Source organism: Ictidomys tridecemlineatus, chromosome 2 (genome assembly GCF_052094955.1).
Source record: "Ictidomys tridecemlineatus isolate mIctTri1 chromosome 2, mIctTri1.hap1, whole genome shotgun sequence".
Classification (NCBI taxonomy): domain Eukaryota; kingdom Metazoa; phylum Chordata; class Mammalia; order Rodentia; family Sciuridae; genus Ictidomys; species Ictidomys tridecemlineatus.
The window spans coordinates 80,283,031-80,300,593 of record NC_135478.1 but is presented as its reverse complement, the minus strand read 5'-3'; the positions used below and the strand labels follow the sequence as shown (position 1 = coordinate 80,300,593).

At 37.4% G+C, this 17,563-nt stretch overlaps 1 pseudogene; it reads right to left on the bottom strand.

Moving 5' to 3' along the window:
- Positions 1–15,824: 15,824 nt before the first annotated feature.
- LOC144368281 (KH domain-containing RNA-binding protein QKI-like) lies at positions 15,825–17,426 on the bottom strand (annotated as a pseudogene).
- Between the last annotated feature and the right edge of the window lie 137 nt (positions 17,427–17,563).

Genomic DNA, 17,563 nt, shown 5'->3' with positions numbered 1-17,563 from the left:
TCGGATTCTCTAAGACTCCCTGAGTGTTCATTAGTGAGTTTTAGTGAAACTCCTCTTTTGCTCACCTGGGAGGAAGGAGTATTCACACTGTTTGCATTACAGGTTGTGGAGCTGCAAGAAATAAAGGTTCTCTTTATCTTAAATTTGCTTTTGTCTTGTAATGTATTATTTCTTTTGCTTGAGTTTTTGACTTTATATGCCTGTATGATTTTTTTCCATTCACGATTAAGTTTTGGTGACTTCCTTTATTTCCTCTCTCACTGAAAAGCAGTCTTTTTGCCTTCTAAGTCTGGCACTGAAGAACTGTCGTGGGTGCATCCTTCCTCCAATTTGCCAACTTCTCTTTTCCTGACAGCAAATTTGCACAATTTCTCAGCATGCCAAGGAATGTTTGGGGCCAACATATATTTTATCTTGATGAATACCTCATGTTAACTTGAAAACATTTTATTCTCTCACTGTTGTATGAAGTATTTGTACAAATGCCAAATAGATCTATGTGATTGAAAATGGTTTTGGTAAATTCCTAGGGTTGCCATGTCTAACTACCAGCTTTCATGGGTTGAAGTAATGCAAGTGTACTGTCTTAGAGCTCTATTCCCTAGGAACCCCACATTGACCTGTTAGCAGAAACATGCTACTTCTGAAAACTTTAAGAAAGGATTTTTTCTGCCCATTCTTAACTGTTACTGGTTTGTTGGCCATCCTTGATCTGCTTGGTTTTCAACTGCAGCACTTTACTCTCTGCTTCTATCATCACATGGCATTAGTCTCTCATGAATGTGCCCCATCTTCATGAGAACAGATGCCCTATTTGGGGCATGGCTCCACCCTGTTCAAAGAGGATAATTTTAATTGCTAAGATCACAATGACTCTCATTTCAAACCCAGTAAAATTTGGAGGTACTGTTTAAGTTCTAACCTAACCATGTTTAGAACTTAAACATGTATTTGCGTGGAAGTAATTTGACCCATAACAGAAATGATTGATTCAAAAGTATACTTTTTCTTTACTTCCTAATGGATCTGTTAAGTGTTATAAAGGAATGCTGAAACCTTCTAGTGTAACAGTAGAATATTTAATTTCTCATTGTAGTTCCTTCAATTTTTTGTCTATTTTGTTTTGTTTCCTGGTATGCTCCTTCTCTTGCCATTCAGAAACAATCATGTTCCAGCAGTAATTAAGCCTGTGTGTGTTAAACAACCATCTCCATACACTCTAGACACAGGTCCACAGTTAAGAAGCCCCTGGAGTGTTTCTTCAGCAAACCAATATACTGACACTCTATATTTCCCTAGATTGCTATAAGGTCATAATGGAGGTGGTATCCATTGATTTGGGAGGAGACCAACAAAATTATATTGCTGAGGTAATGTGACCCTTCTTTGTCTAAGATATAAGTGTTGTTTTATTCCTTTTAATTCAAATTCCAGCATGAAAATATGACAGTGTTCATTATAGGTGACTCATAGGTGGTGGAATTACAACTACTCATCTATTCCCTATGAGAATGATTCAAGATGACATTCACATATGAGAACAACTATTGTCAAATGATTGTAGTGAGCATTTTCTTCAGTGGCACTTTTCCTTGATAGAAAAAGAATTTTCTGCATGTCATCAAATTGTACCTGAGAAATCCCTCATGCAAAGCTCATGTCTTTTCACAGATGCCCTCTGCCTTACTTTGTGATCTTTGCCCCAACTGCTGTTTTTCATCTAGTTAACTAATGTCACCATAACCAACAGTAGATTTGTGAATATGATCTTCTGCTCACACTGTCTTCTTTTCTGTAACTACAGGTAGCCTCTGCCACAAATGAGCAAAGTAAGTATTCTCAACTCCCTAACATGCTGAGGAAAACCTCTGAATTTAGATAGGTCATACATTTTTTTCCTGTTTCTATGTAAAAAGTTATCCTGGATTTAGATTTTGTTTGGAATTGAGGATTGGGATTTGGTGACAAAGTGATTATCCAGTGAAGGATTGTGGCCATCTACCATGATCCTGAAACAGCTGTCTTTTGGGTGGTGTGCATTTATGTGAATGAGCATGGGGTGGTATCTCTGAGCATGTCCATGTGTAATAATTGTGTATGTGTTTGTGAGGCTATGAGACCTTCTTCAGAAATTCTCTTCTAACATGCCCAGAACAAGCATCCATTTTCTAAAAATAAAAACCCACACTAATGCATGATTTGTTTGATATAATTTCTTTCCACTTCATGACACCCAAATATAAAGTTGTGGTTTCTAGGCCCTCTCTGTAGATAAGAGATTTTGCTGAGCCAAGAGTACAGGTTCTTCACTCTGTAAGTGAAAGAAGCTTTAAGAATTCAGGAAATTATCCTGATGGTGATGCTTTCGGATAGGGAACTGTATACATCACTTAGCGATATAACACATTGCAGGTGATTACAATATATAAGTAATAACTAATCTCCTACAGAGATGTGAAATATTTTGCATACTTTTAAAGTGTCCTCAGTGGTCATCTCTAGAGACAAACATACCTCTAAAGGTACAAAATAAAAAACACACATATCACACCTGGTTCCAATCTACTGGAAACCCAAAGGTTGTGCTTCTCATTCATTCTTGTTCTTATCTTTGCTGTATATTTTCACTGATGTCCATATCAAGAAATGCCCTGAACTATTCATAAGCAATAAATCAGTGTACTAATCGTTATTCTGCATCCTCCTAGTTCCCCCAAATGGCATGATGGAATTCATTCCTGGAGAAAGCATGAGTTGAGAGACCCCATCAAAAGCCATGATAAGGTTGCTTATCTTCCTCTGAAATCCAAGTGTTGCTCTTTAGTTTCTCTTTCTCTTGTAATATGATATGGTTTCCTTGAGATGAAATACACAATTTCCTGAGTGTGCAGATTCTCACCGGGGTGTCTGTTGCCAAATGAGACCTCACTGAAGGCAACATTAACAAGAAACAGTATCAACTGCACACTGTATGATAACAAGCTTTGTTCCTGGCTGTGGTTTTCCCTCCTGGCCATCGAATTCCTTAATTATCACCTAATATAGACCTGTGACACAAATCCCCTAGAAAAGCTTGTGTCATTTGGTGAGAGTGCATTTGCTATGTGTTCCCTTGATTTGCCCACATTCTCAGTGGATTTTTTAATGTCACCAATTAAACAAAAGATTTGAGCACACGGGACAGAGCATGGCTTGATCTTCATAGTGACTCCTTTTCATATTTACAGGAGGATTCAAGAGGATCCATAGTTGGTATGTATCCTGGCCTCACTCTCTTCCTGTTGCAAAATGTAGATGATGCCAAGAGTCGGAGAGTCTTCCTTCCTTTTGAGTGGAGAGTCTCAAGTCATTCCACTTCGTCCTTGAGAATGAGAAGTGAGGGGGTTGCGGTCTAAATTAATTAAAAAAAAATCTATGGCATTCTGCATATTTCCATGAAACACCTGAGTGAATTTAGCAAAGTGGTTTGGTCAATTAGAGTTTTATACATGTGTCTCTGTGTGCATTCATGCAACATTATTCTGAGTGTGACTTTGTGTTCATTTTTGCACACTTGTTGTTTCTCTAGATATATACATGCCAAGATGCCAATGTCCACATGTTTAAACAAAAAAAGGTATCTCCATTAGATCATGATTTTGTATATGTGTAAATAGATCAAACTGTAAACTTTCCATGTGTGCAGTTCGTTCCATACCAATACCTCAATTAACATGCAAAACATATCCCATCAAAACCCAGAAAATTTTCACGACACTAAGGAAAAAGCTTGGGTTCATTCCTGTCACTGCACCAGTAGCAACTTTGTTTAATAGCAAACCTCACCTGTCAGTAGGCCCTGTATTTAGTCAGTGCATGTGATTGTTCACAACACTTCACTCATGAAAAATTTTCAAGTTCATATACATTTTCTGTGAGAGGTGTCAGAATTCATCTTCCAATCCCCATTCTAGGCACAAGTTTCTGGACAGGGCCAATCCTTAACAGGGACCCTCAGGTCCACCAATACACTATGCTCACTTATGGTGGGTATCTGAGACAGACAAGACACACAGGCCAGAGGTTACTGTAGCCAAGGAAGGGCTTACTTTGCATGTTCCAACTGACACTAAAAGCTACCTTATTGGGTCTTTTTGTAGACATTTCTTTGTAGAAACATGTTTTAACTGGATGGATTTTCATGGGGCCTGATCAGCACAACTGCAGCTCATCTAGTTACAGAGCAAAAGGTGGGCTCTAATGAAGGTCCAGCTCAGCAGAGCAGTGATGTTCGATCCCTAGTTTAGATCTGTGCTGCTCCCTGTGTGGCCTGCAGGATATCACATTGACAGTATATATGATAGGTCTTCATACTGTCAGTCTCAAATGCTGTCTAGGTCCTTCTATTCATACATACATGGATACTGATACTGACTGGTCACTGTGAGGATAGAACTACTGTGGTCATAATTCCTTCTCATCCCTGAACTCCTCCCTGGGCAGAGTGTCTTCATCTTAGTCCATGTCTTCATTGATAAATGCAACTCTATGCTAAGATCTCCCTTGTCAAGCATGTGGGGCTCTACAATAAACCAGGTATCCACCTGGGATCTGACCAGGACCAGCCAGAAGCAGTAGGTAAGTTAAGATAGCATTGTGTCCAAGCTTTTCACACACATATCTCATGAGCTCTAGGTGGGACGTGCTTGACCTTGTGCAGAGCCATCTGGATCTTAATGTTGACTTTGTTTATGTAGATTCCTCAGGCCCTCAGAGAGTTCCTGGCACTTTTCACTTTTGTATGACTCCACAGTCTACTTATAAATGAGGAGTATGAGGAGTAAGAACATGCTCCCAAAGTGCTGCCCATGGAAACCCAGGGGAAGGAAATTATTGCCTGCTTCATCTTTGAACTTCAGGTCTTGGCCATCCAAAATAACAGTATTTTAAATTTTATTTTAATTTTAAAACAAAACTTTCAAAGTGGCCAGTAGACCCATGTGCATAAAGCAGAGAACATTTCCTTTTGTCTTGTGAGCAGCTAATCGGATGCTGGCACAGTATATATTCTGCGTGTTTATATTCCTGAAACTGTTGGCATTACAGTTTGCATGTCAGCTTGGTCTGTTTCAAGGAGACAGTGATAATGTTCCAATGGAAGAAAGCAATTAAATTATTTGACTCCTTACAGCTCCACTCTCTCATTAGAAGGTTTGCAATTGTTTGCAGCATCCTGTTTGAGGCCTCTGACTCCCCAGAACTCAGAGAGGGTCTGAGAACCCAGAACAGAGATGAGGATGATCCTGACTATTAATATTAGTATTACTATGTTTTTCTTTCTAATCAGGAAACCCAGAAACTGAATAAATTATAAAGTTGGGTGTGTTTAGCTTACAGTTCTGAAGATACAAAAGCATGGCACTGGCAAACACTTGGCTTTAATGAGTACCCTTTAACCTGCATTGCATGATTGGTGGTGTCAGCAGGGATGCAGGTGCAGGAGGGAGACATCACATGGGGAGACAGGAAGCCAGCAAGGATCAGATGATTCATTTGCTCTTCTTATATAACAGGATCTAACAAGGGTTTGAGAAATCTATATTCTTCCTTCTGACTCTCATACCGTCAAATGTCCTCAACACCTCCTAGCAAACCCTTCCTCACACAGATTTCACAAATCTTATTGTGGCCATTCTGAGAACCAAGCCTCAATCACACAATCCAGTATGGGATAAAAAACATCCAACCCTAGCAACCATCATAAGCTTAATTGTGTAGAAGAAAGCATGAGTCAATCTTAAGTAACTCTGTTGATGGTGTCTGTGTCTCTAAAGGTTTGACATGGAACAAAAATTATGATTCAAGCAGTGATGAGGAAGAGCCTGCAGGTAGGAACAGCCCTTGGGGTATGGCAAAATGGGAAAGGTTTCCTGGTAGGATTTGAGTTCACCTACTAATGTGGGAAATGAGGAATGGGAATAAAATAGAAATAAACAGAAATATGTGTTATTTTCATAAAAATAAGATGTTAGTAGACCTTCTGACATCCTGTTCATAAGAAGACAACTTTTGCTTTGCCAGTTAAACACAATCTTCCATGTTAAGTACCATTCTGTCCTAAATTCGCCTCTAATAAACATCAAGTAGCTTGGCTTTTGTTATTTTTTTTTGCATCATGCATGAAAGAAATAAGATCTGCACTTTAGGTTTGACCGACAATGGAGAGAATCTAGTGGGACATACTTTCTTAGAAGCACTTTGAAAACCTGTAATTGAAGCTCTCACTAGTGATAAGCAGTGAGTATGAAGTCACAATTCCACTCTGAATGCTCTCTTTTTAGAGCAGCACTTTCTCTTCTGTGTTTTGTCTATTTCTGGTTGAAAATAAACTCCCAAATGTGGGAGACTTAAAAGAATATTGTTTCAGTTCTCCTTGAACACGCCACTGTGTTCTCCGGTAAAAGAATGGAGAGAAGTTCCTCCTTGAACATGTTTCTAACCTCAAGTCTTGATCTAATTCCCAAGCCCTGGGACTAGGAGGAAAATCTGAATTTGCTTGTATTTAAGAGGCCTAAGTCCAGAAAATCAGGGAGACTGTGGCTGCCTCTTGGAGGAACAGGATGACACAGAATCCCTACCAAGTACAGTGGCAGAATGTGAACTGGAAAAGAGCTCTTGGGATGCTAGATCTATTTCTCATTGCAGAAGTGAGGTGATGGAGGCCAGGAGACAGGAATACAGACAAGAGGAAGAATGGAGAGCTTTTACTGTGGGTTCTAGAACACCAGGAAAAGGAGCAACTCAAGTTCTCACCTTGACTTTAACTCTTCCTTTCCTTTTTCTAAGGCCACATCATCACCATCAAGGCCATGGTCCACAGAGAAAATATGGAAACTGATTCAGAGGATGAGGAGGAGGAAAAAAGGACCAGAAATCTGCAAGTAATTGATTTTCTATTGGTTTCTCTTAATTATTCTTTCTTATGTAAAGGCTGTAGATTTTCCATGTTTTATCTTTCCCACATGTTATTACTTTTCTAAAGGTGCTTTCCTTATCCAGATCTTTGAGGTTCTTGGACCTTCAATGTCTGTTATATCTCTCTGCACTAACATTCTTAGTCTTTCCCTGTTTTTTTTTTTAACCACAGGCAACACCACTGAATCATGCAGAGCAATACTGCATACCCATACACTGAGTGTGAGTTGTAGGGAGCATCAGAAGAATTGAGTTGTTGCCTGATGCATGAGACACAAACAATATGGTTCTGTTTTACTGACCACTGAATAGCTGGGTTCTCCTGCCTTTGCTGGCTCTGAGAATGCTTGAGGTTTCCTAACATGAATTGTTTCCAGGGGCCCTCTTCTGATTTAATATGTGGGCTCAATGCAGCAAAAGTGACAAAGCAGTTTAGGAAAAGGAAATGTGAGTCTGGAAAGAATGGGAAGGATAGAAGAGGTCAAATCAGTCCACATATTCTCCATTGCTTTCTTAAGTTTCTTTGTTGCACTTTATGCAATCAGTCAGAACCAATTAGTGCACTGAAGGTTCCATAGTTGCATGTGACCATGGCCATGCAAGGAAGGTACAATTTGGTTGAAATCAGTGCAGGAAGCTCTCTGAGGAATGGCACTACAGAGGGTAGGGCTGGAGGAGCCAGGGTCCTTGCTCCACTGTGTGTCATCACAGGTGCTGCTCCTCAGGGTCCCAAATGTGTGCTACTCAGCCTTTACACCCAAATGTCCTAGAGAACCCTTCCCATTGCCTCATATTCACTCTCTAGGGAAGCAGACTCAGAAGGTACTGAAGGTGAATGTCCATGGGAATTTGCTCCTGAGGACATTCATAGACACTCTTTCCACAGACAACACTCTCAGCTGAGGGCAGCATACCAGCCTCAGTGCTCCTTGCTCAGACCCCAGGAGAGATCAGGGCCCAAGTTCATCTTGCATATCCTGAGGACAATTGTGGTCCTGGCCACTCTCTGTGGCCAGCAACTCATCCCAAGTGACCTTTTTACCTTGTTCTGTTTTATAGACCCCATAAGACACTGGGAGAGCAGAGATTTGGCCCTGGGACAGGGGAGAAATGATTCCTGCAGTGCACAGAAGCTGAAATTAACCTGTAAGACTCGAAGCAGGAGCTTGCTTTTTGGTTCGAACGACATAACTATGTATATTGTATAGAATTTGCAGATTTATATGTTCTTTGTTTAATAATTTTAATATTAGTACTTCATGCTAAATTTTTTTAAATTATATTTACTTGGTAACAGTTTCTTTTTAAATTCATTCTGTAAAATAAAACACACTAGAGAAGAGAGGTAGGAGGGAAAGGGAGGGGGAAGGGGAATATCAGGGAAGATGGAAGGGGAGACCCTCATCATTATACAGAATACATGTATGATGATGTGAGGAGAACAAAAAAGAAGTGTGTCACATTAGATTGGGTAGAGAGAAGTGATGGAAGGGGAGGTGAGGGGGAGGGGGGAAAGGAAGGTCAGCAGAATAAAATAGACATTAGTATTACTGTATGTATATACATGACTGCATGACCAATGTGATTCTGCAACCTGTACACTCAGAAAAATGAGAAATTATACCCCATCTTATTCAAAAATATATGTCAAGATCATTGTACTGTCATGTTTAACTAATTAAAACAAATTTTTAAAACACACACACTAAATGAGGAATATGTTCCTGAGGCAGATCTTGATGAATTACAAAGCTTTTATCTGGTGACTTCCATCACCATCACTCCTCTCCTCCCATACCCCACTCAGTTTGCTTTTTTGGTTGTTTTTTAGATTGGTATTATAACATTCACTAAATTATTGATGTGGGTGAATAGATGCAATAAAGAATCAAATCATTAAATTACAAGATAAGTTAAATCCCAACTAAATTTCATAAGTGTTTAATTAATTTATCCATTCATTATCTAACTGAATCTCAAGTCAAAACACCCAATATAAGAAAGGGCTGGGAAACAATTGGAAATATTCATTTATGAAAAATTGTGGTTTTACATTTTATATCCTTTTTTTCAATCAAGAACAATATTTTTTTGTAATATCACATACATATAAAACAAGTTGGAAAACTACATTACAAACTTGTAACGATGGCTTTAAATACATTAACTGACATGTTTCTCATTGGAAATAGGTTGGTTGCTGTATATATAGTGTATGAAAACTACTAATATAATAAAGTGTAGATAAAATATAAATGTTTGCTCTATGGTAACATATGAGCATCACTCTAATCTAACCATGCTAAAAGTTACATAACACTGTAAAAAATGTCTTAAAACTATATACTTTAATAAGAAATAAATTCAATAAAGAATGATAATACAGGGACTTGGGTTGTAGCTAAGTAGTAGAGTACTTATCTCACACACATGAGGCCATGGGTTCGATCCTAAGCACCACATAGAATAAACAAAATATATAAAGGCCTTGAGTCCATCTACAACTAAAAATATTTTTTAAAAAAAGAATGATGGGGTGGGGTTGTAGCTTAATGTTAGAGCACTCGCCTAGCATATGTGAGGCAGTGGGTTCAATTCTCAGAGCCACATATAAATAAATAAAGGTCCATTGATAACTAAAAAAGTATATATAAGTAAAAAGAATGATAATATTGAGAACCAAGGCATTCAGTATCAAATTTGCCAAATTTGCATTGCGGTCATGTGGCACACATCATATAATTCAAAGCCTCAAGTCATTTGTCCCTGTGATGTCTTCTTTCACACACACACACACACACACATACACACACACACACACACAAACACATTTCTTCATCAGCCGTCTTGTATAGTAAAAGTGTCTAGCTTTTGTTCATTTTTTATGCAATACACTTTTATCTACAATTTCATTACATGCATACAGCAAAAAGGAAATTATGGGTTTTACATCCTTCATGATAATTTTATATACACTGAAGTTTAAAACAGTACTTCAACAGTTTGCCTTGTAATGTGACACAGAATGATTGTATCTTGTTCTCAAAATTTTAATAAGGAGATATAAAATACAGGTTCAATAATTTTAAATCAAATATCCATCTTTTAAAAAATAGTGTTGCAGCATTGTTCTTTGCATTACTTTGAAAACTTTTTTTAAGTTTTTCTCTCATGGCAGAACCTTCTAATACTTCATATGTGAGAGTCAATTTTTAAAAAAATTGCAACTTCTGCTCTTGGAAGGGCTCTGTAGTGACTGAATGGCATATGAATTTTTTATTGATTTTATATATTTACATATATGACAGTGGAATGTATTCCAATTCTTATTATGCATATAGAGCACAATTTTTCATACCTTTGTATATTGAGTATGTTCACACCAATTCATGCCTTAACACAATTACTTTCTGGGTTTTTTTTTGCATTACAATTCTTATCCCACATATATACCACAATTTTTTCATATCTCAGGTTGCATATAAAGCATGTTGACCCCCAATTCAAATCTTCATACATGTACTTTGAATAATGATGCCCATCACATTCCACCATCCTTTGTAATGCCCTGCTCCTCCCTTTACCTCCCACTCCTCTTTCCTATCTAGAATTTATCTAATCCTCTCATGCTCCTCCTCCCTACCCCACTATGAGTCAGCCTCCTTATATCAGAGAAAACATTTGGCATTTATTTATTTATTTATTTATTTGTGGATTGGCTAATTTCACTTAGCATTACCTTCTCCAACGGCATTCATTTACCTGCAAATGTCATGATTTTATTCTCTCTCATTGCTGAATAAAATTCTATTGTGTATATGTGCCACATTTTTTAATCCATTCATCCACTGAAGGGCATCTAGGTTGGCTCCACTGTTTAGCTATTGTGAATTGTGCTGCTATAAACATTGATGTGGCTGTGTCCCTGTTGTATGCTGTTTTTAATTCCTTTGGGTATAGTCCAAGGAGAAGGGATAACTGAGTCAAATGGTGGTTCCATTCCCTGATTTCCAAAGAATCTCCATACTGCTTTCCATATTGGCTGCACCAATTTGCAGTCCAACCAGGAATGTATGAGTGTAGATTTTTCTCCACATCCTCACCAACATTGTTGTTGTTTGTCTTCATAATAGCTGCCATTCTGACTGGAGTGAGATAATAACTTACAGTATTTTTTTTTTTGAGAGAGAGAGAGAGAGAGAGAGAATTTTAATATTTATGTTTTTTAGTTTTCAGTGGACATAACATCTTTGTTTGTATGTGGTGCTGAGGATCAAACCCAGGCCGCATGCATGCCAGATGAGCGAGCTACTGCTTGAGACACATCCCCAGCCCAAATTTAGAGTAGTTTTGATTTGCATTTCTCTAATTGCTATAGATGATAAATATTTTTCAAATATATTTGTTGATTGATTTTATATCCTCTTCTGAGAAGTGTTTTTTCAAGTCCTTGGCCCATGTGTTGATTGGGTTATTTGAGTTTGTTTTTGTTTTGTTTTGTTTTGTTTTGGTGCTCAGCTTTTTGAGTTCTGTATATATCCTAGAGATTAGTGTTCCACCTGATGTGTGAGGGGTAAAAATTTGCTCCCAGGACATAGGTTCTCTGCTCACCTCACAAATTGTTTCTTTTGCTGACAAGAAACTTTTTAGTTTGATTCGACCCTATATATTGATTCTTGCTTTTAATTTTTGTGCTATAGAAGTCTTATTATGGAAGTTGGGGCCTAATCCCACATGATGAAGATTAGGGCCTACTTTTTTTTCTATTAGGCATAGAGTTTCAGGTTTCATTCCTAGGTTCTTGATACATTTTGAGTTTAGTCTTGTGTAGGTAAAAGATAAGGGTGTAATTTCATATTGTTGCATATGGGTTTCCAGATTTCCTAGTACCATTTTTTGAAGATGCTCTCTTTTCTCCAGTGCATGTTTTTGGCACTGTTTTAATTATAAGATAATTGTAATTTGGGGGGTTAGTCCCTGTGTCCTCTATTCTCTATCACTGGTCTACAAGACTGATTTGGTGTGAATAGCATGCTGTTTTTGATACTATTGCTCTGCAGTGTAGTTTTAAGGTCTGGTATAGTGATGCCATCTGCTTCACTTATCCTGCTAAGGATTACTTTACGTATTCTGAGTCTCTTATTTTTCCCTATGAATTTCATGATTGGTTTTTCTATTTCTATGAGAAATGTCATTGGAATTTTGATGAGAAATGCCTTAAACCTGTATAGTGCTTTTGGTAGTATAGTCATTTTGATAATATTAATTCTGCCTAACCAAGAACAAAGTAGATCTTTCCATTTTCTAAGGTCTTTTTTGATTTCTCTCTTTAGGCTTCTGTAGTTTTTATTATACAAATCTTTCATCTCTTTTGTTAAGTTGATTTCCAATTATCTTATTTTTTTAGGTTATTGTGAATGGGGTAGTTTTCCTCATTTCCTTCTCAGAGGATTCTCACTGATATACAGAAATGCCTTTGATTTATGGGTTTTGATTTTATATTCTGCTACTTTGATGAATTCAATTACTAGTTCTAGAAATTTTCTGGTGGAGTTTTTGGGGTTTTCTAGGTATAGAATCATATTGTCAGCAGATAGTGCCAATTTAAGTTCTTTTCCTATGTGTATCCCTTTAATTTCTTTCATCTGTCTAATTGCTCTGGCCAATGTTTCTAGAACTATGTTGAATAGAAGTGGTGAGAGAGGGCATTCCTGTCTTGTTCCAGATTTTAGAGGAAATGCGTTCAATTTTTGTCTGTTTAGAATGATGTTGGCCTGAGGATTAGCATAGATAGCCTTTAAAATGCTGAGACATGTTCCTGTTATCCCTAGTTTTTCTAGTGTTTTGAACTTAACTGGGTATTGTATTTTGTCAAATGCTTTTTCTGTGTCTATTGTGGTGACCATATGATTTTTACCTTTAAGCCTATTGATGTGGTGAGTTATATTTTTTGATTTCTGTATGTTGAACCAAACTTGCATCCCTGGGATGAATCCCATTTGATCATGGTGCACAAACTTTTTGATATGTTTTTGTATTAGATTTGCCAGAATTTTATTGAGAAATTTGCATCTATGTTCATTAGACATATTGGTCTAAAGTTTTCTTTTTTGATTTGTCTTTGCCTTGTTTGGAGATCAGGGTGATATTGGCGTCATAGAATGAGTTTGGAATGACTGCCTATTCTACTATATCCTGAAATAAATTGAAGAGTGTTGGTATTAGTTCTTCTTTAAAGGACTTGTAGAACTCGCTTGTGTAAACATCCGGTCATGGGCTTTTCATGGTTGGTTAGCCTCTGATGGCGTCTTCTATTTTCTCACTTGATATTGGTCTGTTTAAATTGTTTATATCTTCCTGACTCAATCTGGGCAGATCATATGACTTAAGAAATCTGTCAATTCCTTCAATGCCTTCGATTTTATTGGAGTTTAAGATTTTAAAATAATTTCTAATTATCCTCTGTATTTCTGTAGTGTCAGTTGTGATATTACCTTTTTCATCATGTATGCTGGTAATTTGAGCTCTCTCTTCTCTTTATTAGCGTGGCTAAGGGCCTATCAATTTTATTTATTTTTTCAAAGAACCAACATTTTGTTTTGTCAATTTTTTCAATTGTTCCTTTTGTTTTGATTTCATCGATTCCAGCTCTAATTTTAATTATTTCTTGTCTTCTTCTGCTTTTGCTACTGATTTGTTCTTCTTTTCCTAGGGCTTTGAGATGTAGTGTGAAGTCATTTATTTTTTGACATTTTTTTAAAGAAATGAACTTCATGCAATGAATTTTCCTTTTAGTATTGCTTTCATAGTGTTCCAGAGATTTTGATATGTTGTGTCTATGTTCTCATTTACTTCTAAGAATTTTTTAATCTCCTCCTTGATATCTTCTGGAACCCACTGTTCATTAAGTAGCATATTGTTTAGGCTCCAAGTGATGGAGAAAATTTTGTTTTTTATTTTGTTGTTGATTTCCAATTTCATTCCATTATGATCCAATAAAATGCATGGTAGTATCTCTAAATTTTGTATTTGCTAAGAGTTGCTTTGTGGCACATTATATGGTCTATTTTAGAGAAGGATCCATGTGCTGCTGAGAAGAAAGTGTATGCACTTGGTGGAGGTTGAAATATTCTATATATGTCAGTTAAGTCTAAGTTATTGATTGTGTTATTGAGTTCTATAGTTTCTTTATTCAACTTATGTTTGGAAGATCTATCCAGTGATGAGAGAGGTCTGTTAAAGTCAACCAAGATTATTGTGTTGTAGTCAATTTGACTCTTGAACTTGAAAAGAGTTTGTTTGATGATCATAGCTGCATCAATGTTTGGGGCATATATATTTATGATTGTTATGGTTTATTGGTATAGGGTTCCTTGAGCAGTATGTAATGTCCATCTTTATCCCTTTTGATTAAATTTGACTTGAAGTTCTACTTTATTTGATATGAGTATGGAAACCCCTGCTTGCTTACACAGTCCATGTGAGTGGTATGATTTTTCCAAACCTTTTACCTTCAGTTTGTATATGTCTTTTCATATCAGATGAGTTACTCAGAGGCAGCATATTGTTGGGTCTTTTATTTTGTCCAATCTACAAGCCCATGTCTTTTTTTTATTGGTGAGTATAAGCCATTAACATTTAGGGGTTACTATTGAGACATGGTTTGTATTTCCAGCCATATTTATTTTTGTTATTTAAGTTGACTTGGTTTTCCTCTTTGATTAGTTTTTTCCTTTACTGCATACCTCCCTCTGTTGATTTTCATTGCTGTTTTTCATTTCCTGTTCATGAAATATTTTGCCAAGGATGTTTTTGTAGCACCAGTTGTCTAGTTATACATACTTTTAACTTTTGATTATCATGGAAGGTTTTTATTTCATTTTCAAATCTAAAGCTTAATTTTGCTGGATACAAGATTCTTGATTGGCACCAATTATCTTACAGAGCTTGATATATGTTGTTCCAGGATCTTCTGGCTTTCAGGGTCTGGGTTGAAAAATCTGCCATTATCCCAATTGTTTTCCCCCTATATGTAATCTTATTCCTTTTTCTCGTGGCTTTTAAAATTCTCTCCTTATTCTGTATGTTGGGCATTTTCATTGTACTGTGCCTTGATGTGGATCTGTTGTGATTTTGTACATTTGGCATCCTGTAGGCTTCTTGAATTTGGATTTCCAAATTATTCTTCATCTTTGGAAAGATTCTGGTATTATTTCATTGAATAGATTGTATATTCCTGTGATTTGGTCCTCTATGCCTTCTTCTATCCCAATAACTTAAATTTTAGCTCTTAAATAACTCTGAAATTTAAAAATCGTTTTTTGGACTTTTCTTCTTTTCATTACTTTTAAAACATTTTCTTAAGTTTTTCTCTCATGGCATAATCTTTGTATACTTCAGATATGAGAGGAAATGTATTTTTAAAAATGCCTTCTGCCCTTGGAGGGCACTACAGTGACTTAACAGTACATGAAATTATAATACTTTTCAAATCACTTCACCAATGACTTGCCTGACCGAGTTCATGAATGTTGCATCAGCACACAGTTCATTCATAGAGAGTATGAATTTTCTATGAGAAGAAAAGTTTCCTAGAAGTCTTTCACTGTAACTCCCTCTGTCACTGTGTAGTCAAGGGCCATATGTCTCCCATGGAAACCTTCTTACCAGTCTCTTGGGGTAGACATTGAAAGATGATCAGTGCTTGGAATGATTTGGTCCCTAATACTTTACTATTATTCAGTACAGCTTCTATAACCACTTTCATCCACACAGGAGTGGAGCTGTTGGACAAAAAGCTGAGCTGGAAGACAATGTTTTATTTGTATTTTGTTTGCCTAGATGGTAAGACAAATGAACAAACAAGTCCCTCATCTTGCTGCACTGACCACAGTCAAGCAAAGGCAATGATCACTTAAGTGATCCGCAGGCAGGATGGTTAAGTCATTATTGGGCAAAGAGTTCAGAGATAGAAGTTGATAGGTTAGTTTCCTATGAACTCTACCTTCGGTCACAACCCTTTGGAAAGGATGGAGACACATATTGTGCCTTCAAACTTTAGTAGACACTGCAGTTCAATAGGGCACTCAAGGACTGAAGTGGCTGGTGCCAACGTGTAAGGTATTTGTAGGGTGTGTAGATCAACCCAGCCTCTGGCCCTGGAGAGACAATCACAGCAGTAGTGTGGGGAGTTCCTTTTGGCATGACAGAGGTCTGTATTTGTCTGATCAAAGACATTATGGTAGGGTTAGCTGGAGACGAGTACTCAGGGTCACTGGTGACAGAAAATGTGCAGCTCCAGTTATGATCCTTGGAGCAGCCAGGGCTGTTGCCACAAGAGAAAATTCAAGGGCTGGTGATTTAACATTAGCACCTCTGCAGGTGTCATTCAGAATCAGAAGCTCATACCTGCTCTCTTTAGTTTTACTTTGCTCTATTCTGAGCATCTTCTACATTGATTAGTACATCCGAATCTTCATGTATATGCCCCCAATTCAGTTTATCCTATTTCCTCCTCTTTCGATTTATCTTTTACTGACCCTTTGCCTCAGGCCATTGTTTTACGACCATTTTCTGTCTCAAGCTCTTTAGCTGTAAATTCTCTGGGGCCAAAGTTCCTACCAAGAAAATTAAAATCTAGATATTTAAATTTTTTGATTTTTTTTTTTACACAAATAGAGCACATCTTTTCATTTCTCTGGTTGTACATGATGCAGAGTCACTCCATTTGTTAAATCATACCATACAAAGGGTAGTAATGCCTTTCTCATTCCACCATCTCACCCCTACACACCCTCCCCTCAACCTGCTCTCCTCTGCTCAATCCAAAATTTCTCCTCCTTTCCTTGAGTCTCCCCCAGAATATTATGGACCTGATCCACTTATCAGAGAATATATTTGGAACTTATTTTGTTCTATGATAGTCTCCAACTCTGTCCATTTACCTGCCAATGCTATAATTTCATTCTTCTTTAAGGCTCAGTAATATTCCACTCTGCATATGTACCAGTTTGTTTATACATTCAACTGTTGAAGGGCATCTAGGTTGTTTCCATGAATTACCTACTGTGAATTCAGCTGCTATGATCACTGATGTCACTGCATTACTATGGTGTGCTGATTTTAAGTCTTTTGCATGTACACCTAGGATTGGGAAAACTGGGTCAAATGATGGTTCCCTCAAATTTTTCTAAGGAATCTCCAATCTGCTTTCCAAAGTGGTCACTCCATTTTTTTAGTGGCAAAAATCTGAATATTCTTTTACAGACACATTCAGTTTCTGTCATAACTGAACAATAGTTCCCAAATAATCAGGCAATTTTTCACTCTTTTTCTTTTTGTACTGCCATTTAATATGTGTACATGTCTTTAGGTACTCTAATTTCTTCCTCTGTCAACTGCTAGAAGTGGCTGAAGATCCTGCAGAATTTGGACAGGCTGCACAAGAGCTTCTTGTCCTTCACCAACTGCATCAGGTTGTCTTGGATTACCACTTCCCCTGACCATATTCCAGACTCCACAGATCACTTCACCCAATGCCATGACACCAGCACCAGACATCAGGAATGGGCAGGGGCAACCCCTGGGCACTGTCTGCTGAGGACTCAGT